The 26,887-nt window shown below is 42.9% G+C and overlaps 2 long non-coding RNA genes across 2 annotated transcripts in view; both read right to left on the bottom strand.

Annotated features, from left to right (window-relative positions):
- LOC113947913 overlaps positions 1–26,887 on the bottom strand; it is a 57,696-nt gene that overhangs the window by 15,379 nt on the left and 15,430 nt on the right. The window lies entirely within an intron of this gene.
- Positions 21,098–23,709, bottom strand: LOC113947912. Its single transcript, XR_003527918.1, has 3 exons — positions 23,597–23,709; positions 22,572–22,677; positions 21,098–21,261 (listed from the first exon to the last, which is right to left on the bottom strand). It is a non-coding gene; the product is annotated as an uncharacterized LOC113947912 (long non-coding RNA).

Here is a 26,887-nt window from a genome sequence, read left to right as displayed (position 1 = left end):
GTCTGTCTCCTGATCCACCCTATGTTCTGGCCCTTTCCCTCCGGATAAAAACCCCGTGTGCACGCTGGATTAAAGATTCTACCTGCACCCCACCTTTGTGTCTGGGATCCGTGCCGTGTCGCGGCCCCATTCCCCTCCCCCGCTCGGACCGCAGCAGCAGTGGGCTTGGAGGGAAGCCACAGAGATCCAGAGAGGTGGTAGACGGTATGTGGGCTCTTCTTTGGGAATTTATTGTATCTACATGGAGAACAGAGAGATTGAGGTGAAAAGATGAGCTTTGTCAGGACTTCTGTAGTGGAAGTACAGTGGCGAACCCTGTCAGGGCTGTGAGGAGAGGCTGGTTAGGATCAAGATGCTTGACCATGCATAGCAGGATTGCAAACAGCAGGATGAGTGCATGCATGAGTCTGCATGTATGTCCCACGTGCACAGACATAGTGCTGTTGTCACTCAACCCACGGCATGACTAGCAGAGCCTTTAAAAAGAAACCACACACGCACAAATATTTTATGTGCATGCCTTATGTATAAGGCATGGGCCAAACGACTTGCCCACACAGTTCTGAAATGTACCCTTTTACTCCTTGTGGTGCCAAGGAAATGTTTTTAACTACAAATGGTGACAGGGATGATTGCACAATCCAGTCCATACGTATGAAAACCAGCAGGCTGAGCATAAATGTCTATTTGAAGGAATACAGATGAATCAGTAATGATATTAGAGTGATTAGCCAACTGCTTTAATTGATATGTACAAAACCATATGTGCTTATAAGCTTACAAATGCTAACTCACACTTATCACCATCTGCACAGAAAAGTCACAGTAAATTTCCTTCTCCTAAATGCAAGTTTGTCATTTTAAAAGAGATAGGCTAGGGAGGGTACTGAAAGGCTGTGCCATGAAAGGCCCTTTAATACTGACATGGGCGTCTCTCAGACCAGATTTTTTTAGTGACCATAACAGAGCTCAGTTGTTGACCAGGTCAGTACAAAGACATGAGAGAAATTTAATAACCAGCTTTTCAAGAGGAAAAATAAAAGCAAGTTCTTATGAGAAATTATGAGGAAGGCTAGTTGTAAGTTGGTTCCCCTTCCTCTCCAGTTTTCTCCTGGCTCTGTCCTAGGGCTGTATATGAACCCACAGCAAAAGGCTAAAGAAGAGCAATCCAGAAGTAACTAAACAACGTAAGAGCAGGTCACTGGTCACCGAAACTTCTGCTGGAAAAGCAATGATGGCAGGAAATAGTCAAGTGTGTTTTTTGCAAAGTTACTGTGAGAGTCTCTGGCTGTAGATACAAGTCCTTACCACCTCAGCCAGGCAGAATGTGGGGTCCAGCTCCAGCTGTATTGCTGCAGAACAGTTCATGACCATGGTCTCTTATTCAACTCCAAGCAAAATCAGCTGATTCTCTTTAAAATCAGGTATGATGGTAGCTAAGTGAATAGCAAGAAGTATCACAGAATGGCAATCCCATCACCAGAGCAATTATTTGGCTTGACAGGAGTGCTCTGCAGGCTCTAAAGTGGGACCATCATGCCAGAAGAAGAGCAGCAAACAAGTTCATCAATCATTGGCAGGGTTTACTACGTGAGTCCAGGGCTAAGGAGAAGCAAATGTGCACCTCCCCTAATTTCAATAACAGCAGTGTAGGTGTAACCATGTGATTTTCGTTCCTTCCTAGTTGCTGGAGAGCAAGGCTCTTCTGAACTCTAAATCCTGTGCTCTGTTTTATTTGTTACTTTGGGCTGAGGTGAGTCACAGTGGAGGCTCCATCACTTACGTTAATCAAATCTCATCTAACTACAAAGGGACCCCAAAGGGACTGGCTTCAGTGCATTCATTGTGTCCCACATGTGATGCTTTCACTACTAGGAATTAATATGCTCTCTGAAGCAGTTTAAGGAACACTATCAAAATAAAATCTTTTTACTGGCTAATCTTCACTGGCCATAGGAGAAACTTGCACATGTGTTTGCAACTGTACAGGGTTTTATGCATTAGCAAAGTCTATGTCCTATTTCAAAAGAGGCGGGAGCTTAAAGTTGAGGTGCTATATTCATTCATTCTAAATGCATATGTTTTCCCATCCCTTCAGAGTACAAATATTGTCCAGATCACCCACTATCAGTCATATTTCTGCTACTGTAGCCAGAGCACAAAACTGCAGTGTTGATGCCAGCTCCATGACTGACCCTACGGAGAAAACTGGCATCCAAGCTGGCATAAAGCTCCCAATATAATTTGGTCCCTCTGATGCAGAAGAGTGAATTTTGCATTATATATTGGTTTTGTTAAGTATCAGATGCCCTGTAAGCTTATGGAACAAATCTGTGATGATACTTGGGAGTTTAAATTCTGCTTAAAATCAGAAGATAAAGGAAAAAAGTGTTTATACATCCCCATGGCCTGAAGGCTAAGTCGCTTGCTTAAGCAACACAGTCAAAAGTTTTATCCTGGCTGTCTCCACAGAAAGATCCATCAGAATTGCCTGTGCTACAGCCTGCCATTTTTGACTTGGGCTTCATGGCAGAAGACTATTAAGAGAGAAAAACTGATAAGAATTCTCTTGACACTTCTGAAACATGGAGGATACGCATGTGTGACAGGGACAGGTGAGTTACTCTCATTTGAAAAATCTTGACAGCACTGTGCACTAACAGTGTCATAAATATTGTATCTGTGTTGCAAAGGAAGCAAAGAAGTTGTTATAATTCAGTTGTTACCATTGTGTGGGCACTGTGTTCTGTCTGGGCGACCTACAGGCTCAGAATAATAACGATGGAGATTCATCAGACCTCACTAGCGACAAAGTGGAGAGGGAGTATGTGATGAGTAAAGGCTTTGATCACATTAGACAACAGCAGCTGAAGGAAGGGTTGGATGAGAAGGTGCATATGAAAAGTATGATTTTTAGACAGGTCCCAGTAGTTCTGGAGTGACAGGGAATCCCTGGGTGCCTGCAATAAGTGTCAGTCACTGCCAATTTAACAGATGCCTGAAACAACTCACTCCTGAAGAGCTGGCAAACACACCAGGGAAGCAAATAAGTAAGAAAATGATACAGAGGCCCCCAAAATGCCCCCATCCCATCTTATGCTTCATGCCACTGCACTTCAGGAGCAACAATGACTGGTAAAGCATAGCTAGTATGGAGGCAAACTCTAGGCCATGGTCCAGCTTGGATGTGTGCAAATTATATTGTAGGAACAGAGATACCAGCTCATGTTTGGTGAACATTGGCACCTTGTGCATGTGGCCAAAGCAATATAGGTTCAGTACTTCCCAAGACAGGTATTACAGATCAAATTAGTCCCTTGGGAAGCAGCTGCTCTAGAAAGCCCAAGAAACTACCTCAAATGTGAGAGTCTTGGGGTGTTTTCTTCAGCTGGGGTATCCCACTTTCCCCATCTTCCTGTGCCAGCTGCCTCCAGTTATGGAAAACTCTACTCAGGATTTCAAAAGTCCCAGAATAATGTAGCAGGAGCAAGTCATATGCAATTGCTACTTTGAGAAAGCACACTCAAAGGTGTAAAAGAGAAGTGAACTTGGCCTCTGTCCCATGAAATCCACATATCAGGTAGTTTGCCCTGCAAATATACAAAATTAAGTCCATTTAAAAAAAAAAAAAAGACCTAATACAAAGTGGTTCAGAAAGTACTGATTTTATTCAAGGTGTTTAGACATACAGGCATACATCAACATACATTAATACCTTGCTCAGCAGAAGCTTAGGGTCAATGATAGAGCATAAGAAAAATGTAGTGTATATCTCTAAAGTGCACTGGTAATCCCCCAAAACAGTGACCTCAAAACCAAAGGAACTTACTGTATTTTTATCCAGCCATGACATTCAGTGTAGAGTCAACACAAGTACAAGTCAAAGTAGCACACATTAGATGTACTGATGGATTTGAAAATCAGTAGTAAATAAAGAGCCACAATCCAATGACAATTTCTAAAGGCATTTGTGATTTCAAAACTCAGTTTTACGGCAAAATAGATCGACAATAGAACTGTATGTTAATAGTTGTGCTCTTGCAGAAGAGGACAAGAAGGAACTTGAGAGGCTAACCAAATCACCCTCATCCCAAGGAAGAGTCAATGATACATTTACCAGCTCCACAAGGGGTTGATTAGGGTATATTTAAAAAAAAACCCAGTAGCTGCAATGTAAGCTGTGCACTTCTTGTCCTGCAGACATGGCAAGGAAGTTGCTCTCTTTCTCTTTAGAGACACTTTTAACAAATCTGAAGGCTCAGTCCTTCATTCTGTACACTTTGCTGACCCAGTTAGTTTAGGCCTCCTGTGGAACCCATGTGTTTGAGATGTGTCAGCAGTGGTGTTCTCCTCCGGATTCCCTCCAGCCAATTCCATTTGCTTTGAAGTGCAGCATCTGAAATTGATCTTAAAGCTGCAGCAGAGGCCCTTTCAGTGCTGACCAGAGCAGGAGGAATATTTAATTTGTGTTGCAGGCTAAACAGCTGTCTATATTCCCCACTGTAACACTTTTTTCTTTTTTCACCATATAGAGAGAGTTAACTCCTGTTGAACCTGCAATTCATTGAAAACTACAGTCTTTTCTGCTGTAAACCAAGTATTTGCCATTAGAGATTCCTGTATAGGGGTATTTCTACCTAAGTGTGCCACCTTGAATTTTTCCTTCTTGAAACTGACCCTCTTTATTTTCAGGCTGTGCCTCCCATTGGGGAAGACTGTTATGAATTTCTATTCCTTTCCTTCAGCAAGTTAGCAGTCCCTCACAGGTTCATATACATCAACCAAACCATCAGTGGGAACACAGATCAGAGATATGGTATCATCATACCATCTCTTTACAGAATAGTTGTTAGTATCTTAATCTATAAGAAAATCTAAAGCCATGACCAGTAACATTTACAGGTGGTACAAAGAGTGACATGCTGTCACGGTCCAAAAGGAGTGACAACCTACTCAGGTTCACGAAGGAAGTAGGTCTGTTCATTCAAAATGGCTCCCCCTATAGGGGGAGAGAGGAACTTTCTAGAAATGGGGGTGTGAACAATACATGTAAAGAAGGGAAAGGAGGGAACTCAATAGGAAAAGCATAGGAGGGATTACATCTATATAAGGAAAATGGGGAAGGATATAACCTTATTAGGGAGGTCTGCATTGCGGTATAAATTAACCAATAGGAAAAGGGGAATATAACATGAGGGGAAGACAGCTATAAGATTTTATAAAAATGTAGAGGTACAGTACATTTAAGCATGTATTAATAAAACTGGAACTCTCTTAGAAAACTGTTTCAGTCCATTGAATCTTCCCAAAATTTGGTCACAGAATGTTCTCCTCATCGAGGTTTTCGGCTAGAGTCTCCTGAAATATCTTTTTCCATTGCTGAAACTTCTCTTCTTCGTCCGAGCCACCTCCAACAATATACTAAATAATGACACATCAGTGACATAAAGAGATCTGGATAACTTTGTAAACCAAATTCATCTGAGAAGTATGTCAAAATGTAAATCACAAGCATATTTGGCAATGAAGAATGCCGGTCACACCTGTGGGATGAGGGAGTGTGTTTTTGAAACCGGGACTCTCAAAATTAACCCCCTGAAAAGGGATCTTGAAAAAAAAATACCAGCAGGGCATAACAACAACCCTCGCATAAGTAAGCAGTGAATCATGACACAGAAAAAACATCCAAGGATGGGATCTTTTAAAAATGTCTCCTATATAAATATTTCCCAAGTTAAAATTAAATTGACAATTCATTTTTCTCAGAAGCCAGCAATGCACTTCTTTCAGATACCTTCTGACCTGCAAGGTGTCATATGACACCATATGCATAACAGTGCCTAAGATCTGCAGTGTCAGCGTGATTGCTTACTCAATGAAAGGAGTGGTGACATTTCTACTACTGTCAAATGTTCTACTTTCACGAGGGCAGAATTCAGGTTTGTGCATTCGAGGCACCAGACAAATATGTTGGACAAGGAACCAAATGCTGCTGTCCCCAGAGGAGTCTGCAATAACGCATTTCAAACTTTTAAAGTCTTAGCCTGTAGCACAAAAGCTGCACAAAACAGTGGTTTCTGAAAGTTTTAAGCAAGGAATTCTTCTGATGTAGTCCATCTTGCCAGCATGTCTGATCACAAATAATGCTTATGAATTAAGGACCAGTATGACTCTACAGTTGAAGAGCCAAGCTGAGAGCTCTGTTCTGAAATCATTAATGCTGCACAGTTGAGTAGAGACTACTGAGGTGGAGTTGCTTGCCCAGAGTCAGTTAAAAACTAGAGAATTTAATAAAGTTCTTCAGTGCCTGGACCACTAACAGAACATAACTTCTAAGTGTTCATCAAAGAGCAGAGCTTTTTTTTAATTCCTTGCTAACAACTTCCCACAAACAGGAATAAGGTTTGCAAAGAAGAAGTGCAATGTCAGACCCTCTATGTCAGCATTCTTGACAAAAAACTGGAAGTGCAGCAGGAGTCTAGTTTCTACCATAGCCTCACAGAGAGTGGATCCTCAGATCTGGAAGTTCAAAACAGTCCTCTCAAACTGGATATGAAGTGCCACACATATCATCCAGTCCATTGGCTCTAAGGATAGAGCTCCTTCCTACACCAATGGCCATAATTATGCAGGGATATGCAAAGCTGTACTTGAAGAAACTCTGCCAATTTTGATGATGGCATCACAGAAAAGGTCATCTGTCTAAAGCCCACAAGCAGTTTCATCCAAGCAGACTTTAGAATCCAGTGCCCTAGAGCTCCTTGAAGAATTTCAAAAAGCTGGGAGAAGATTTCTTTTTGCTCCTCTAGGATACTGAGAAAGAACTATTGAACCAGTTCTCCCTAGGTGAGCTGCAGCTCTGAAATCTCCTTTATTTTCCCTGTTTTTAATGTCTAACTGCCTGAACTGGTCCTATACAGTATAGTACAGATCTAACTACTTTCTAATGTATTTAAATGTATGTAATAAAAGTGTGGCTACAGTGCAATTAAAGTGCCATTTCTGTTCATTCTAAATGTCAGTGTAATTAAAGTTCACAGATAATAATATTCACAAATCTGTAGATTTTTCCAGGCTCCTCGTTTAGTATTTCTGGAGATTTACATATGTGAAAACTTCATCTTCCATTATCACTAGTGCTTGGTTAGCTGTGGTGCTGCTCTACTCACTGTCTCTGACCTAAGGCTTGCCTATGCTGAATATCTGTTGCAGGCTGATATGTGGTCTATCATGTTAGACTTGCACTTGTTTATCACTTTTATCAAGAATCACCTTCCATTTTACAGTTCTTTAATCTGCAAACAACTTAGATAGGCAGATAGTGCATCCTCACGCACACTAGAAAAGGATGAATATCCTTGAGAAACAGCCTCTGCACCCCCAGTGGTCTCCTGCTTTCACACAGGGCTATGCCAGTGGCTGGCATCATACAGCCTGATCATTAGTGTGCTGTGTTGTTCTGTTTTTTGTGCTTTTTGGCTGTCTTTTACACTCCCTGTGCCACAAGTAGAGCAGAGCCAGACCTTAGCCATGGCTCCTGTCTGAAAAGCCATGGGAATTCTTCTCTTGTTGCTTGCTTCCCTGATGAAAACCAAGAGACTCTTCCTTTCTGGAGACAACAAAATTTTTCACATGTAGAAATTTTAAGAATTCCCCTGAATACTAGCCAGGGTACAAGTGAGCTTCTTGGAAAGGGAAAACCGAAGTTCACATTTTCAGAGCGAAGCCACTGAAGTATTAAAATGTTCTGGTTGGGTTGTAAGAAGATTAGCACAGCTTTTTCATGACCAGCCTACAACCTACAAGTGAACCTCCCTGCCTCTGTTACTGATGTAGCTTTGGACATATTCTTCATGAAGAAAATAAAAAGCAAATGTTCTTATAGACTGTGCATACTACTGCACAGTAATTTCTCCCTCCCTCCCTCTCTCCCAAAAAAAGAGGAAACCACATTAACTCAGTCACCAGCATACCTTGGGCAAATGTAGAGCCACTCCCTTCCCTAGCATTGAGAAAGTCTTGAAGATAATCACAGCAGGCTTTCTGTGGAAACACACACTTCCCTACACACCTTAAATTACTTTTTGTAGCTTTGCCCAGCTCTGGGTTTGTCCAACATTTTTACATCTCACATGTTTAAACTTTACGTATTTAGTTCTACATACCAGGAGCTAAATGACATTGTCCTCATAGTTCTGCTTATCCAACAATTAAGGATGATTAATTATCTTCCACAAAGTATGAAGCAAGCTTCATGCTATTGCAGTTATACCCTAGTTTATGGGAAGTTACGATGACTCACGTTTAACATAAAACCAGCTCAGCACCTTGCTGAAATGTGGCTTCTGACTAGGACCACTGTGCTTTTAGACCAGGAACTATATCCTAGATACATTTTTTTCTCCATATGCCTTCTCCATCCTTTGGCAAAGGACCCTCACTCCTTGCTTTTAGATAGCAAAACGTGCAGGAAGCTGCTGCGTTAGGCTGACAACCCTCATCAGCCTCCATACACCTTTCTTTCTTCTGGTCATTCAGCTGCTCAGGGTATGGTGAAAGAAACCCATATTGCCTCTCAATTTAATTCTCTGGAAGAGTAAATGGGCTCCTCAAAATGAACAGAGCAATGGAAAAGCACTGAAGTCCATGAATACAAAAGTTGCATTGCCCATTTCAGAAAGTAGCTGATACCCTACTGCCAGTGGTTTTTCACTGCCAGTGATTTTTCACCACCAGTAATATTCACATTAGTTAATTCACCCCAACAATCCCCTTTCAGCACCACTGTGAAACACTTCTTTTGAGAAAGTCCAAATCCTTCCAGGGTACAAAAAGAAGGGGCACACAAGTAAGAGAGCACAACTCAACTGCACAAAACAAAGCTTTTCGCAACAGTGCCTTCACATTTTTTTTAGCTTGTCCTGGTTCCCAAGATAGGTCCCTAGATGGGCTGCTGCAGAAACAACTCTTGCAGAAGTGTCTGCTTCCTCCTCAGGAATGTGGCGGTGGCTCTGAAGTCACTGCATGAATATCAATGTATTTGCAGCAGGCTGATGAGGTTCAGCATCAGTTACTTCCTTATTGAAAGCATTTGGGAAATGGTTGTCACTGACTTGCAACAAAAACTCAGAGGGAAATGGAATAAAACAAAGAGAATTATGCAGATTATTTAACTGGGCCACAAACCCTCTAATCCTGTTGCTTCCTAGCATATAAAGTCCCAGAAATCTGAAGGTTTTATTCCAAAATAGCAGCATGGTTGACATTAAAGCAGTTTCATCACCATGTCAGAATTAATTTCTTCTAAGTCTGTCTGTCTAAAATTGGGGTGCCTCACTGTCACTGGCCCCTCTGCGAACAGTAGAGAGCTAGGTACTCCAATACAGTTGTGACACAGGTGAGGGGCTTGAGCCTAGTGTGTTGGACCCTCCTCTGTAGGTTACCTGCCTCCCTCCAGTGACAACAGGATAGCCCATTTTTAGGTGGCAAAAGTGAGTTCTGTCAGGTAAATCCCAGCTTGACTACACTGCCACTGGTTCTCCATGTTGCCCTGGCATCAATTCTCAGGTAGGAACATGACAGAGCCAAAAATCTTTGAGTGGGTCCTTCTCTTGTCCATGTGTTGACACTCCCACCACACCACTTGTGGCTTATTGCCATGTGAGGGTTATGCCAGGTAGGCAGGTAGCTCCTCTGCCCGCTCTGGGACAATGCCCTGCTCCATTATCTGCTATCCCCCTGGAACTCCACTACCTGCTGCAGACTGATCATGTTGCAATAGCATCTCTCTGAGCCACAGTGTCTGTAAAACACAGCAGAGAACAGAAAATAAATTTAGGAAGCTGGGTCAACACCACAGCAAAGGAAATGCTAGGCTCTATGGACTAAAGAGAAATACTTTAGGGAGACAGCCCTCTGCATCATAATGAATATGTGTCCTGCTACCAAAACAGATACCTACGTAATAGCTTACACAGCCTTAGAAAACAAAATATTTTTGTTAGTCTGCTTTGCCTTATAGTAATGCCAAAAGGAAAGAGAACTTGTAGACAGACAAAATTTTAATTTTCCATTTTCCATTTTCACTGGAGACTGCTGGATCCTGGGAGAGATTTTGTTTCTAATTTATAAAGTCTGAATTCATAAACAGCTCCGTGCACTAGAATTTGTACTTTCTTGAACTTATATCCAGTCTTTCTACCTGCGTCTATAATCTTGGCTTAGGGTGATGGTTGATTCAAATCTGTCCAAAAAGAGATAATTCCATAATTGGTAATGCAAAGAAAACCTTATCTGTTTCAAGCATAAAGTCTGATGGAAGAGAAAATTCTCAGTTTTAGAGGGCAAAATCTATTTTGTCCTCATTTGGGCTGGTTTAAGCTTTGGGGAGTAAAACAGAGGGGGGCTGTTTGTTTGTATATTTGTTTGTTTTGCTCTGGGAATGCAGCTCCTAAAACAATTAGTCATCTCAGAGAAATTAAACAGAAGCAGCAAATATAACTGTGAAAAAGGTATTATTCATGCCCACATTAACCAAAACACACTTTTTCTTCTCAAAAAAAAACGACAAAAAGGAGATGTTATTGGGGCTATGAAATGTATGAAATGCAAACAATTCAGATATTTTCAATGCTCATGTGCCCTTCATGAGAATGGAAGGACAATACACATTCCCAGTCAGAAAATGCTTCACGTTCCGTGTAGAAGTAGTACAGCCAGAAAATGAAATATTTCTAGTAGAAAATGGCTCTGCCATGGCACTGAAATGGTGCTGTTCTTCAGTGTATTCATCATGAATTACAAGCAGCACACTTGCAAAGCTGACAATAATAATATTCTGACCTTAACACATTAATATTCTAGAGCAACTCAGCCAAAATGAGCTTATAGCTTAGGTTAACCTCCCCCATCAGGCTCCCAGCCCTCTTACAACACAAAAATCAGAAGGTTGCCAGCACAGACCAAGGCAGGGATCCCCCAGCAATAATCAGGCAGAGTGGATGAAGGAAAGCACATCTCTTGCTTTCTTTGGGATGGGGCCACAGAGTCACAGCCTGGCTCTGCAGCAGCACCAGGAGAAGCATGAGCATGCAACATATGCAACACGGAAAGGTTTGCTGGCTCAGAGCTCCAAGTGTATCCTGAAATGCATCTGTGCCTCGCACACGGTGTTTGGTGTGGATTAGTACCAGCTTGGGCTACCAGGGTCACTGAGGTTGCAAAATCTATCTCTGACATCAGATTCATCCAAGCACGAGGCTGGGGTCACTTTCCTGTACACTTTGCAAGTCTATTTCTTGGATGTTGAAGTAGAAAAACACATCTGGAGAGAGAGGGAGATGCCTTTGTTCTTTTCAGCATGTCATGGGCACGAAGAAAGAATGAGAGCCAGAGGTGACCCAGCGCCCTCTCCCCTCTCTGTGTACATACAAGGTTAGTGAAAGCTAGGGCCTGGTGGAGTCTTCTGGGGAGGACATATCCTTCTGAGGTCCCCCCAGTCCCTGTGGAAATGAGAGACTTTGGGGCTAACTGAATAGCCTCCCTTTGCCTCTTGTGAAGCCAGCGGGAGAATATCCATCAAACTCCACCAACTGAGGATGCTAGGCACTGCTGAAAGTCTCCATGCACAGGTGGAAATCACTAGAAATGTCACTTTTTTATTAGACATTTCCATTTTCTGTGGTTATTTTTTATTGAAAAAAATACCAGCCATGAACAAGAAAAAGTGTGACAAGGAGGAACAAGATCCCATTGTGTTAGGGACTGCACAAATCCAAAGAAGACACAGCCACTATGCTAAAAGCAGGGATTATAAAATATTAATGGAAACTTTGGATTCTTTGTCAGTGATCTTTTCACCCATGGTGGCCTCTGAATCCTCACTAAATACTCTTTGTGTCATGTAGATCTCATACTGAAAACTATGCTACTAATCCATACACAGATACAAGCCACTGCTGCAGAAAACAGCAGTTGTTTCCTTTCCACATCATCTGATGCTGCAGGCATGCTTGGAGAAGTCCTGGACTCCCTTTTTTAAGTTTGAAATTATCCTTTTATAAGTTCAATATTACATAACTTTTCCTTGAAAATAAATGTCCAGCTATTTTTTAACTTCAGCGATTCAGCTCTGTGTTTTTCTCAAATTCAAGTTAAAACCTTTGCAGTTCTTACTTTGGATGGCAAGTAGAAAATGTCTGTCTTTGAGAAAGACAACAAGTTCAAACTTTTCCTGCTGCATTTGAAACTTCTGGGTGAAGAAAGAAAAACTCGTAACAAAAGATTCCTCAGGATATGGCAACTTGCCTCATCTGATCCTGGCAATCCTTTGACAATACTGGTTATGTCTGAGATGTAACAGTAGAGAAATATTGAGCATCCTCAGCTGGGGGCAGACAATGCAATGCAACTCTTTTTTATAACTGCCTTTTTCCTGTCCCTGATAATGAATGGAAATAAATGTTGTGAGGTGTGATTCAGAGAGCTTAACTGGTCCTGTGCCTTCAGAAAAGGGGTGCTGGGGTCAAAAGAGTTACAAATTTATATGCTGTATGGGATTGGGTACAGATGGACACCAGAGTCAAGCAAAGGTTGGGTCAGTGTCCGGAGATCCGAGGGAACATCAGTGGCAGGCAACAGAGCAAGAAGATGGTGGGGCTATCGATGTAAAATAGTTAATTTCTCCAGAAACTAAATATATGGCATGTCCTGTACTACCTGCTGCTGTTAACAGTCAAATGTCAAGTTGAAAAGAAGAATAAGAGCCCAGGAACCGTGAGGTGGGTCTGGGATGCTGCCGACTGTCAGGGCCTAGGGGGGAAGCCTAGCCCAGGGACAAGCTTGGCAGCTCTGTCCTGAAAAAGAAACAAACCCACTTGAAAGTCTGCTGCATGCAAAGAACAATCTAACAGCTCCCATACATCATGTCTGTCCCTGCTAGCAGCCCATGTTTTGCATACAAACATAACTGTGGCAAGTCCTTGAGGAAAGAAGTTCTCTTGTCCCCCCGTGGTGATGATTTTATAAGCAAAATCCAAAGATTTTAATTCCTTACTTCAGCAAATGAGACCAGAACTATGTGATGGCCAACTACATCAGTCCCTTTTGCAGTCCAGTCTGATTTGGTGTCATTTCAGTGATTTCATGTCAATCTGTGCCTCTGCTGCCTTGAGGAGAGCTGATGTTTGCATTAGCGAGATCTTAGAGTCAGGTCTATGGTAGCCACTAGCAAATGTCAGGACTGGAGGGACAATTCTCATTGTTAATCAAGGCTAAATAATAGCAGGGAAGTGGTTATGAAACAGTCTCATCTGGGGTCAAAAGGTACTTGAATTGCAAATGGTGTCTGTTCTGGCCCTTCTGTGCACGAGCACATTGGCACCTGGGAGCAGAAAAAGGAAATCCATGCTTTATCAAAGATAAGTGAATTCAGTACTCATTTTAAAACATTAAAACTTCAGATGGCTTCCCGGGGGTGGTCTTTATGTGACGCTATTACACTGTTACTGAATCTTCCTTTTTTCATTCTTGCATGACTTTCACTGGGGAAAATCACACTGAAAGCAACAGTTGTTTTATGAATATTATAGTCCTGACTCAAACTGTTTGCCAAGATTTTCCATTAAGTGCAGGGTATGTTGAGTAAAAACACCGTGTCAAGGCCAATATACAGCAGGTAGATTTTCATTTAACATCTTGGCTTTTATTGCCCTGTTTGCCCAAAACCAAATAACATTACCACTTTTTATCAGAAGATTTAACTTGCATGCAAGCAGGCTTTGATTTTTATTGTTGGTCCTTTTAGGAATCTCAGTAAATTTTCAAGCTATTTGTAGGCATAAACACCAGCAGCAGGACTAGCAAGGTGTGCAGGCTGCTCGCATGCTGCCAGCCTGATGGAAGGAGAAAGACAAAGCAGCTCAGATGTGACTGAACCCAGGACATTCACATGCACGGATGGAAAGGTATTAAGACTTTGGGACAGTTACAGTGGTCTTTTTTTTCTTTTGGGGTTGTTTGTGTGTGTGTGTGTGTGATCTTTCCTCCTAGTTTTTTCTTTCTTTTTTTTTTTTAAGTCTAGCCCTTGTTTTTGGTGAAATCCTTCAATGATGATCCCCTCACCTTGTGCACATCATGTCCTACAACAACAGAAGCACCTCCACTATATGTCTTATTTTTAATGTATTAGGTCATTTCAGGTCAGACTGCAAGGAAAAGTGTCTTGCCAGTGCTACCAGGACAATTTTCATAGTCATATTTAGATATAAGAAACCTGGAGAACTCTAACAAGCCATTTTTCCCATTTTCATGTGGCTGAAAAATAGCCACAAGGCAAGTGTGACCATGAGGGAGGAGAAGGGAAGGAAGGCTTGGCCCAAGACATCCTTGGGCCTGGTCTTCTGCTATCACAGCAATGGCACCCCTAAATCCCTTTCAGAAATGTCACGATTTCCTGACTGGTGCTCCACCTTACCTTATGTAGCAGTTCCTAGGGAACCAATACTGTGTTTTTAAGTTATAGGAAAGTTATGTCAACTTGAATGGGCAGGTACCACTTCTGCAAATGCGAGACAGTGACAGTTGTAGCCTTTATCGAGCTGCAGTGTTGTAGCCTCTTTTGGGCAGCCACAAGAGGGCAATAGGACTAAACTTAACTTCTCCTGGATGAGATGTCCCTTTCAGCAGAAAGGAGGTACGTGCAAAGCTCATCTCTGCAAGATGCTGGGTGCTCAGTGAAGGATACCTGTGTAGGCAGAACTGCCTGGTGTCAGGGAGATGCCTGGGCTAGGAGCACCAATTTGGTCCTGCAGCCGCCAGCCAAGTCAGGAGCCAGGAGCAGGTCACAAGCAGAGACACCATGCTGATCTGCTCCCATGATCCTGTATGGGGCCCAGCAAGGAGGGGACACCACCAGTTCTGGTGCAGGAAGCTTGGTGGGAACTGTTCACCCACTTTGTTCTGTGGGAAGCAATCAGAGTTTCACCGCTGCTTTCAGGAGACATCATCTTACAGCTCTGCAACCTACAGCCAGAAGGCATGTGTAATGATAAATGATGTCAACATATTAAAATAATCGTGTCCTTTGCCCATATTAAAAGCTGAAGTGGTGTATTCTCACCATAACAAATCCCAGTGGGAACAGGATAAATGTTCCCGTTGTGAAAGTACACATTGTAGCCGGGGTTCAGCAATTAGCTGCATCAGAATAAAGAAGAAACCTGCTATTTGCATAGAACATCACTGCATTTTACTTCTGTGCTTTCCATTTAACAACCTTCAAACAACCTTTAAAGAGACAAGTAGAGGCAAGGACAAGAGGGAAAGCTGTATGTTTACTTGCTAAACACAATGTGCCTTCAAAATAACAAAAAAGTCATATGACTGTTGAATCCAGGTCAGCTCTGTGTCAACAGTCCTGTTAATAGGCCTCATTATGAAAGCAAAAATTAGTTCTTGCTGTTGGAGTTGTTATAAATGAGGACTGTTAAAAGCTGAGTTTATTACTGTGAAGTTGGGCTGTATTTAAAAATATTATTGAAGATTCTACAGTCCTAATAATTTTAATAGGAACCACTTAAAAGATCAGCTGAAAATGTGGTAATTTCTGCATAATAGAAGCAACACTTATTCTTTGGCATGAAAGACTTATTCTTCAGCATGAAAAGTTACTGTGGTTTTATATTCAAAGTTTATGTAAAGAAGGCTAGAGATTCTGGTGACCTCCACGTGAGAACTGACTTACTATCAGAACTCAGCATCACCAATGCATCAAGTTTTGAAAAGTACTGCCCCCAAAAAGCCTGTATGTTGAAAATTAGCATCCAGCAGGTTAGAGAGGATTACCAGACACTGGGGAATAACAATTCAGGTCCAGCAACTGGCTCAAATTCAAACCTAGTCACCAGTAAATAAAAGCAGTTAGCTCCTTTCTACTAGGGTGTGATGGTTTGGGTTTTTCACAGACACAAGCCCTCACCATTAGTTTCAGGAGAAGCTGGAGGCTAAGTGTGTACCTCATCTGACTTGGATTGAGCTCACTGTGGAGCAGACACTCCTAATGGTCCCAGATGTTCCACTGACAGAGGAGAGCATCCAGCTTCCCAGCTCAGAAGTTGGTGCCTAAAGGGCACATTTAATTCAGGTTTTAAAATCAAATCACAGGGTAAAAGGCATATCATTCCTACAAGATTAACTGGGCTTGTCTCAACTCAAAGACACACCTCCTTGCAAAACCCTTTCTTCTGAGGTTGTCTGTGAAGAAGCACAGACCGGAGCTCGCACTAGCACAGTATTTTGACTGCAGTGACCTGGGTGAGGGAGTGGAGATGATTAACACGTCATTGCTGCTCATTTCTCCAGAAAGCCCCTTCAGAGCCAGGAGAGATATAGCACAGTTTCCCCGCTTTTTATGATGCAGGCACTCAGAACAACCTTCTTCTTGTAAAAATTGAGAGCCACAGAACATGCCTCTCACCATCAAAAGCCACATTGGCACGGGCATGGGCACCAGGGTCCCTGAACAGCATGGACACTGGTCCCGCAGTCACCAGTTCAGCAGCTGGGGAGACATTCAGCAGCAGCGGCTCGGGTAACTCTGCAGCAGTGAGGTACCCTGCTGTAAGGGATATGGCAGGGACAGCTGAGGAGGATTTTGTTCCTTCAGCTGGATGAAGGGAGGTCAAGATAGGCCATAAAGCTCATCAGCTGATCTTATGGGGGAGAGCCCCCGCAGCGCAGCCCAGCAGACACTGAACTCCCCCTTCCATCTGCCTCCACAATTTCCCAGAGCCCAGAGTTATGCAAAAGGTTTTGCTCCATTTACCTCCATGGCTATCATGTCAGCTTGTGGGTAAATTGCCGTGACAATTAGGGAGAATAACAGGAAGACGTAACATATGTTTCTTTTACTTCAGCACTGTCTGCTGAAAACTAGAACTAAAAAGTACAAGGCAGCTCCTTCTCTGTCTCTGGAATTTCATAGAGAGTGACTCCAAAGCATTTAACAGGCAGAAATAATTCCACTTGCACAGACTAAATTAAAAACAATGAAAGAAAGTGCATGATTTTCTTTGTAGCAAGCTTTGCTTGCAGCAGTTCTGTATGTTTCAGATAAATAGAGTAGATGCTGCAAAACCTTTTGGAGGCTAATCAAAAGCTCTAACACAACAATAAAATCTTCTCACAGCTGGAGTCAGGGTGCAGCGTTAATATTTACTAGTCAATGAGTATATTTACGTGAAAGAGAGGATTCTAAGAGTATCTTCAATACACAGTTAAGACATACACATGGGCTGGCAGGAAAATAAAACAAAACTTTTCATTATGTCTGTGCTAACATCTCTGGTAATGGGCTAATAATTACATAAGTATATGCAAGGTTCTTGCAGTAGGGTAGGTTTTACTGCAAACTTTATTCTCATTTAAGCACATCTTGAATTCAATTGTGGCCTCTAAATTGTAGGACACAAAGGAACAAACCTCAAAGGTTTAATTTGGGATCAACTACTTCACCACATAGCCTGTCAACTAAGATTTAGTGTGAGAACTACAGATATATTTCACAAACGTCCCTGGAACAATAGAACTCAGCTGGAGTTCAAGCCTAGAGAAAAATGGTTTGGAAAGCAAAATACATCCCTTTTAACTAGATAATATGAGATTATATTCCTCTAGGTTCACCCTTGCTTCTGGTGTCAGAGTCCAGGTTGGGATCTGCAATGATGACGGCCAAGAGCTCTGAGTGTGTACAGCCCATAAGAAAAACAGGACATGTGAGATCCACCTGGGTTTGCAACACCTGCACCGTGGTAAGGGTTTTCCCAAGGAATGCTAGATATCAACACCATCACCTTAGGGAGTCAGGTACATTTGTATCGCAATTTTATTATCTGGTCTAACATAAGTTAATTGGCTTGTTTGTACTCCCAGACCTGACTGATTTACCTGAAGGTCCAGGGTTGCAGCAAACTAGGGATATCTTGCACAAGGAAAATTCTCCATAAATATGAAAACCTAGCTTATTGATCTTGTCATTCAACCAATGACAGATCAATCTTTAAATATGTTTCCATAACAAAGTGGTTTAATAATAACAGCACAGTAGTGCATGTGGCTTAAGCGCAGCATTTTACAGTCAAATGCTCTGGGCATTCATTCCTATTTGTTCCTAGAAGCATTTAACTGTAGTGCTGCTGAGAGCTGAGTAAGGCTTTGCTTCGATAGAACCTCAGTTTAATCATGTCATTCTGTTATATTTCATTATTATGTATTTGCTATTCATTTGAATTTCTGCTAGAGGAATATCAATAGAATATGCTGCATAACCCAGACCAAAACAGCTGAGAGATGGGAAAAGGAAATATTGTCAGTGTTCAAAGGATGAATGATTGTCTGCATCATCTTGTCTTGAAATATTTGAACTACAAAAAAAATGAGCATCAATCTTAACAAAAATTATTGGTTTGGGTCTATCAGTCATTAGTGGTTCCTTCTGCATCTTTCAAGGCTGCATTATCACAATGCTATCAAAAAGATATTGCTAGTGAAGGTCTTGGGCTTTATCCCTTGTAAAGAGATTATTAAAAGGGAAAGCAAATTTGAACATTCAATTTATTTACCTTTTTGACTGTTTCTCTCAGCTTGGCTAATGGAAAGTCACCAGCATCAGTCTCATTTCATGTTACCGGAATGAATTTCACTATCAGGTTGTCAGAACTGCCATATTACAGCTGCCAATGCTGCAGGAGGATATTTATTGCTTGAAAAACAACGGTTCCCACTGGATTTAGAAAACAATATAATTGCAGTATTTTATAGGGCATAAGTTTCATAATGCCAGAGGTGATTGGCCTCGCTCCCTCACCCTCAGCACCCCACGTTTCCTTCTTCCTTCTCCCCCCTCTGCTCCCCCCAGGCTAGGTCTGGGACCACTCCAAGACAGCAGTGTTCTCTGCATGACAATCACGCTGACGCATTGAAAGAAGAACAGCATTAATTGCCAGTTTAAGCCCAAAACCACACAAGGGAATTGCTAAGCAAGGCTCGAGGTCACGTACAAGCAGCCTTACCCCTCTGAAGCAGCAAAGGACACCAAATGTCATTAGACTATCCACATGCAGAGCACCCTGCTGCAGACCCCAGACTGACCTGAGCACATCAGATGGCAGTGGCATGTTGCTTTTAATCTCCTCAAACCAGAGATTCTAATTCTAATGTGGAGGCAAGAAATAAATATAAGGCCTTGGAAGAGATTCACAAGGACAAATAACTGAGCATTTCTGGAATGTGAAGAGTAAAGAAAGTAAGACAGAGTCCAGTTTTTATTTTGTCCTATCTTCCTTTCCACCATTAGTAAAACATTCATTGCAAGCCATGTTTTCTAGAAAGAAAGCACAGAGACAAACAAAAAAAAAGAAAAAATGGAAAAGAATAGCACTATAGAGGTGATTAGAGATAAGGAAAGCAGTCATCTAATTTTAGGCAGAGAGACAGAGAGAAAAGTTAAGAAAATTGATACACTTCTTGCATGAAAAGAGAAGAGGTATAAAGAAGGAAGGCAAAAAGAGTTCCTTGGAGTAAAAAGAAACCAAGAATGAAATTCTGGTCAGTGGGCACAACACAGTACTTGGCAAAATATTTTTCCATAGGATTCAGAAAGAAATTTCCTTAATTTTTCCATACAAAATTTCCCCATACAAAGAATTTCCAAACCAAAAAAGAGAAGATAAATACATACAAGTGTTTTAGCTCAGGGCCCAGAGTAGGGAAGCCATAGTTTAAGGTCACCCAGAGTTCACAGGAAGATGCACTGCCAACCACAGTTTACCAGCATGGTTCTTCCCCCATGGCGCCAGACAAGCATTTCCTTCCCAACCCTGGTTCTGACTCATTGGAGGTACAAAATGCAGGTGCCAGGGTGGTCCAACACCAACACATGCTGCAGATGGAGATCTCAGCAACTGCAGCATGGTAATAGCAAGGCAGCCTGTCCAAAGAGGATACAGAAAATACAAGCAGATACTCAAAAGTAGGGAGTATTTTTGAAAACAATCACTTATGAGGGGCATTAAGGAAAGTTGTTGCGAGAAAGTGTGCAAGCCGTCCCATTCAGAGTTCATGGGATCTAATTGCAGACACATGAACATTTACAGAAGATGGGTTTTCAGACACAAAAATCATCATGGCTTTATTTTTTTAAAAAGACATGGACATCCTTGGCCCTATATGGAAGCTGTACCGAGCGCTCCACTGAAGCTACTGATGTACCTATTAATGAAGTAGCTGCTGATTGCCTAAACAGTTCCTATCCAGAAGTCTCTTCTAGAGAAAGTTCAAGGTGATGGCTTTGCTCCTGCTTGTGGCCAGTGTTTACAGCCAAAGAGGAGAAACAGCACTGCTTAAGCTGATAATCAGCTTTTGTGTCTGACACAGTTTTAAAACCTAGCTGGGCAGGTAAGAGTGTATAACGGGTTGAACGTGCCCAGGGCTGAATTCATACTGACACTACACTGTGGGGTCAAACACAGAGCAAAGATATGAGCTGTGCAGCTGCCGCCAGTGATTCCTGGGAGCTGTTTACTTTGTCCAGTGGCTGTTTTTAATCTGAGTATGCACCAGCTAGGAGCTTCTCTGGTGAATTGAGCTTGCCCAAAGCTACACTTCACACAGTGTAAATAACTAATAAATTAGTTATTTACAGAGGAGACAAAAGCAGGTATTAGTAGAGGGTCAGAGGAGATGGCACACCTGCTCTGACCACTGTTCAGCCAGGTCAATACTCAACCCTTTGTGGTGGTTTGGATGTCTGGTTACGCAGGACACTCCCATCCTGCTTATACCCTCACTTCTCAGAGTTTGTACTTCTGTGATCTCTGTGACCTTACAGTGAAGTCGTTCATATCCAAGCACTTGAAGGCACAGAGGATGGAGGTACACCATTCTCTAAACTGACACATTAACTCCTTAACACCTCAATGTTTCCAAGACAGAAGTGAAAGGATTTTATTACCTGCTGCCTGCTTTTGTACAGCGCTTGCCCAAGATGCATTTGGTCTCAAGACCAGTGGCTTCACAGCAATATATAAAAACTTACATTGCAACAGATTGACTTGGTGAGATTTTCCAACTGTGACTCTTGTAGCTGCTCTGACTGAGTCCAAAATCATAAGATCCCTCTTTGCTGGCAAAACATCTGGCTTGTAGAGTCTTTCACGGCATGCTGCAGGGCTACAGCTAATTCATTTCACAGCCACTTCATCATGCCTAATGCAGCACAAAGATAATAAAGCATTTTCACTCTAAAACACTAGCTCCCAGGTTGGTACAATGGACTAAATCGATTAAATCTGGGCCACATCACCCCAAGGGGCAATTCATAATGTCAATAGGACATGAAATAGTAGGACTTGTCTTCTTAGTAGTCAAATCACATACCACCCACAGTCCATTGGAAGGCCCTTTTGTAAAGGTCCGCGTCAGTTCATGGGCCCTAATATCATTCCTGTGACTCAGCATAAGGGCCCACCTCACTGAACATTAGGCAACACACATGTATCTACGGCTGGTCAGCTCAAAAAGAACAGCAGGGAGACAACCCACTATGTACACACTGATGGCAACACTAAGTATTTCACAAAATCCCCTTTCCTTTTCCTGGGAAGAGCTGCTTTTGATCAGGTGCTGATGGGGTTGCCAGATCTTGTCTTAACCAGAATTTGCTTCACTTGTGCTCTGGGCCATTTGGAGGTGGTTTCCAGGAAGGTCAGTTGCTGCGGTCCAAAAAGGGGGGGGGACCCTGGCACAGCACGAGTCCAGGACACGAGGGTGGGAGGCAGGTAGAATGCTTTATTCACGCGTGCACCCAGTCTTTTATCAGCTCGGGAGGGGAAAGTGCCAGAACACAGGGCGGAGCATGAGACAGACAAGCGGGGGGACAAACCAGGATAGGGACACGGGCAAAAGAGGGAGAAATGTGGGAGGAACCATGGAGAGAAGGGGTGAATGGAGGCTGTCCCCTCTCTGCAGCTTCTCCAGCCAATCCGCAGGAAAGCATGGGGGGGCGGACAAGCCTGAACATACCCGGGAAATACAAATTCTAGGGAAGCATACAATGTGTATATACATAACAACTGTAAAGTCTGTATCATAAAGTCCCCTCAACCACTGTACATCTTTTTCCACTTCTGAGATTTTTCCCATTCTGATTCCTGGTCCTTCACAGTCAGTTCCCTGCTGTTGCTGCTACCTGCACTGGCAAGCCCGGGACATGAAGCACAGTCCCAGTCCACACCTGGGACTTTTCTCCTGAGAACCACTTATCTCCATACCTGTCCCAACATCAGAGCAGGGTGCATCTGAGCTGTGAAAGACCAAGGGGCAAATCAAAGCCTATGGCTCAAGACTTCACTCTGAAAAGATTTGACTTCTTGAACCTATTTCCATTAAAATCTCAAGGGCACTTAAACCACATGGTTTTGGGAGTCCAGCTGCTCAGCACTACTGCAGAAAGAGGCAGCCTCCAGTATTAATAGGTATAATCATGGTACTTGGCAGATCTCCCCTCTAACTCTTACACAATTGTATGCTCTGCAGGTTCCTGTAGTGCCTATTGCTGTCCCAAGGCCTCCTTTTGAGATGCTCCTCCCAGAGCTTGTCAAATGTCAGCCTGAACAATTACCTCTGGTGATTGACATGAAGGAAGAGAGCTTCAGCAATCATTAACAGAGGCCTTCACTACAACAAAACACACTCCCTTCCCAAAACACAGCTTATGAAGAGAGAGAGAGAGAAAGAGAGGGGGAGAGAGAGAAAGACAGACAAAAAAAGCAAGCAAGCAAGCTTCTTTTCCCTTCTGTAAACTTAGCTGCTTTCAATTTTTATGTTTTTTTAGCCTGAAGAACTGTACAATTCTTTCTTAAAGGAATATATAAACTTCCATTTTATAAAAAGAAGAAGTTTGCTCTCTAGTGGCTGAATCCAAATTGCTCAAAAAAACCCCACAGACTGCTGAAGGGAGAGTTTCATGCAAAATGTGCTCAGTTCCTGATCTTCGTGCCACTGAATATTTGATCTTTGCCAGTATTCACTGTTGAACAACAAACTATTACTGATGCGATTGTACTAAGGAAAACCAAAGTGCAGGATACTAAAATCTAATCCCGTGGAGTTTCTAGTTGGAAAAGGAAAAGGGTCTTTTTCTACATGCTTCCTGATGTGGGGAGGGACTAGAATGGGGTCTGAAGGGTCAATCTACATGGGAGAACATGTTACACAACCCATATATCACTGGCCATAGAAAGCTTATGATAAGACCACTTACAGCAGTGTGTGATTCTTGCTGGTGGCAGGTGGCCTTTGACCATATAAGGCCAACACTGCGCTATGACTTCCATTCATCATGGTATTTTTGAGCTGCAATTTTTGTCACCAGCCAGGATGTCATGGGATGGCAAAATGCAGGACTGGATGCAGCCGAGGTCAAGAAAGGGCAGGGGCTTTCCCCCTCCCCAGGAGGAGGACCACAGAGAGTGCCCAAGTTCCTGCACCCATCTCTGACCCCAGGGTGCCTTGTAAAGCTGCACAGTCCATATCAGGATACAGAAGAGACTTCCACGTTTCTTCACATCTGCATTTCTGTCCCTGCTCTTTAGCCTCAGGGCTTTCAGAGCAAGAAGACTCACTCTGCTCCCCTCACTCAGCCCTGCCCTCTGGTTTCCCACTGTAGAGACCCGTACTGTGACGCCTCAGACCACATGTAGATCCCAGTATCTGGAATGAGGACTGTGCTTCTAAAAAGTGTTCTCCCCAGGGTAGTCTCACTGCCTTTAGGAGACGCAGGTCAGTGGCAGGTTGTCTGTGTGCCACCGCTATCTATTTTCTCTGCTTACAGCACATCTGGAAGGAAGAGCCAGGTGCCACAGTGTGATTGGGTTAGCCTGGGAACTGTAATGACATTTCCTACTCACAGCTAAGAGGGAAAGGGAAAAAACCCAAAGCTACAGCCTCAACGAAGGCCAGCCCAATCCACTTCTTAATTTTTTTAGTGCTCTTACGTTATGGAAAAGCCTACGAGACCTCATACTTCAGCAGCCAGATGGAGAAGGGGACAAGGCTGATGAAAGTGACAGACAGGTCTCAAAAGCCCACCACATCTCGAAGGCCCATTCCCAGGCAGAGTAATTGTCAATCAGAAGCAAACTACTTTATAATTAAAACATTGCATGAGCATGGAGATGTCTGGGGCTTTTGCTTAATTGATGGATGTGACAGAGAAGCACAGACGCGTGGAGAGAGGGGCTCAGGCAACAATTGCTGAAATCAGTGAGGGTTTTGCCACGGAGCTAATCCTGCGCAGGAGCAGAGCTAGGGCAGGTGTGGAAACACTACCAATCCACCAGCCAAACCCTGCTGTATTTTAGCCAGGAGAGCATATACACCTCCTCCTTCCACACACCCAGGGCAGGTAGGGGCACAGCCAGGCCCTTAGGAATCTCATTCCCAAAACAAGAGCTCCACACGTTTTGTCACCATGGATCATGCAAGTTTGGGGCATGCTTCATGGCTTCTGCTGCTCTGGCTCCTGGCCCACCGCCCTGGTTTGCACACTGCATTGGGAAGCCTTTTGCAGGGCATGGGCCCTGTCAAGTTCCCCACTGAGGAGTCCTTCTCTTTTCTTCCTGTTGTTCCTTCTCAGAAGATGGGTCTTGGGATTTTGCCACAGTGCTGGACTACCTCTCTCAGCTGTCCTGTCCCTTGTGCTCAGGAAATCCTCTTCTGTAGCTTAAAACCAGAAAGAGAGTGCTGTGGTTACCCAGTCTGGTCACCATAACCTCGTTCACCGGGCCACCCAGCACTGAGCCCTTCTTGAACAAAAGTATATCTTTGAGAAATATCTTGTCTAAGAAGTGCAGTGTGAAAAAGGAAGTCCATCCCTCATACCCAGTACTTTACATGGGACAATCTCACCCCACAGAGCAGAAATGCAACATACAATTGTTGAATTTTGATCTTGAAACAAATAAATAACGCATACTCATTTACAGAACAAAACCACCCACATCTCAGTAATATTTCATCATTGTGGCATTGCAACATTTTGGAATATTTTTTTTTACATTCAAAATTAGTAATACTCTAGATGGAAATGCAGAAGTAGCTTTAGAAATAATTTCTGAGTTTAATCAGACCCTTGGAGATGAGGAAGTGACATGATTTTCTAGGGCTGTCTTTGGCTACAACATCATTTCCTATTATGAGCTAATCCAGAGCGGTACAAGATCAGTGGGAACAAGAGGCAGGTTTTTGGGGCTCTTTGCAAATCTCTAACCTCCCCAATAAACATCTGTTACAACTCTTCCTGAAGGTGAGGGTAACTGAGGTTAATAGATCCCTTGGGAGCAGATTGAACACACTGAATGACCGGTGTTTATATGTATTTATATATATGGTGAGTTTAGTTTAAAACAATTTGGTTTCAATGGAAAGAAGGTATGTAGCCGTGTTGGTTATTATCTATAGATATAAAAGTGTTAAGATATCACTTAAGAAAATATATAAGGAAAAGAAAGAAAAAGAAAGGATTAGATAATGTATAGGAAAAAATATCACCTCCTGTGGATCCAGTGATGAGACTTGATTGTTGCAATTTAGTGTGTGATGGTCACAGTCTTGATCCATCAGAGGTGGAGGAAGCACATGAAACACACAGTTAATATACTTTCAGTTTCAGGTGGGAATGTCCAGGTACCTCTCCTGAGGCAGGGGGAGTTTTACACTGTCTGTTGGAATACTGTGGATCCTGTGCAGTCCTCTGGTGGAAGGCCCTAAAAATGAGTCTGGGGGTGCTTCAGAAGTCTTTGATGGTTTATGACCAGTTTTAAGACATAACTACTGTTTGTCATGCCAGACCAGTGTAGCTGAGCCACTGATGCCTTATCAGACAAGAGGAATACTTCAGGCCTACCTGTGAATGTGAATGTCAGGATACCTCTCCCAGAGGGGAGATTTACACCTGACTTAGTTGTGTAAGGGAGGACATTGACATGATAAAAAGCCTTATCCTGCCTCACAGGATCTGCTTCTTATCTGTCAAAGGATCCTTTGTCTTGGTCATCCTCCCTGGTGGTTGCACATCCCCTCTGCACCTGGGCTGTTCTTATGCAGATCAGGGGTTTCACAACCATACACCCAAAAACCCTCCTCCCCTTCGGTTTGGGGGTGCAAACCTGGCCTCAGCAAAGGACCATGCTGCTTATGCAAATGGCCTATTGTTTGAATCATTAATCCTTAATATTTCAGTCTCTCACACAACCATCCTCTTTAAAGTTCCTCCAGCAACATCAGTCATGGTATGCTGTCTGCTCACCATCAGCTGGACCACATAGAGCTACTTCAGAGAAAGATACCATTATTCTGTCCTAGAAGAAACCATCAGCCCCTTCCTCTAATGCAGGGCAACAATAATATTACTGATCATGGAATGAGTTGATGACAAGACCAAATAAACTGGGACCGGTAAAATAACACATACTCCCTCTTGGGAGTCTTCAGTTCCAACAGGCCTGGGGAAAGGAAGATGTGTATCAGCAATCTCCTGCAACTATTAGAGCCCATAAAAGATGTAGAAGCACCATATATTCCCCTTTCTTCCCATCAGTCCATCCAAGAGCTGAGCTTAGTAGCTGGGCCATGATATTGGACTACCTTCTCCAGCTGCTCTGCTCCTCATGCGATAGGTTCTAACACTAGAAAGGTACCACTATAACTATTTTTTCTGATTTCCTACATAACCTTCTGCACCAGGGATGGGACAACCCCGGATGTTCATACAGACTGGGGAATGAGATGCTGGAAAGCAGTGCCGCAGAAAGGGAGCTGGGGATCCTGGTGG

The sequence above is a fragment of the Corapipo altera genome, unplaced genomic scaffold (genome assembly GCF_003945725.1).
Source record: "Corapipo altera isolate COAL_440 unplaced genomic scaffold, ASM394572v1 2, whole genome shotgun sequence".
Taxonomy (NCBI): Eukaryota; Metazoa; Chordata; class Aves; order Passeriformes; family Pipridae; genus Corapipo; species Corapipo altera.
The sequence above is the reverse complement of the archived record's forward strand: the minus strand, read 5'-3'. Positions and strand labels throughout refer to the sequence as shown.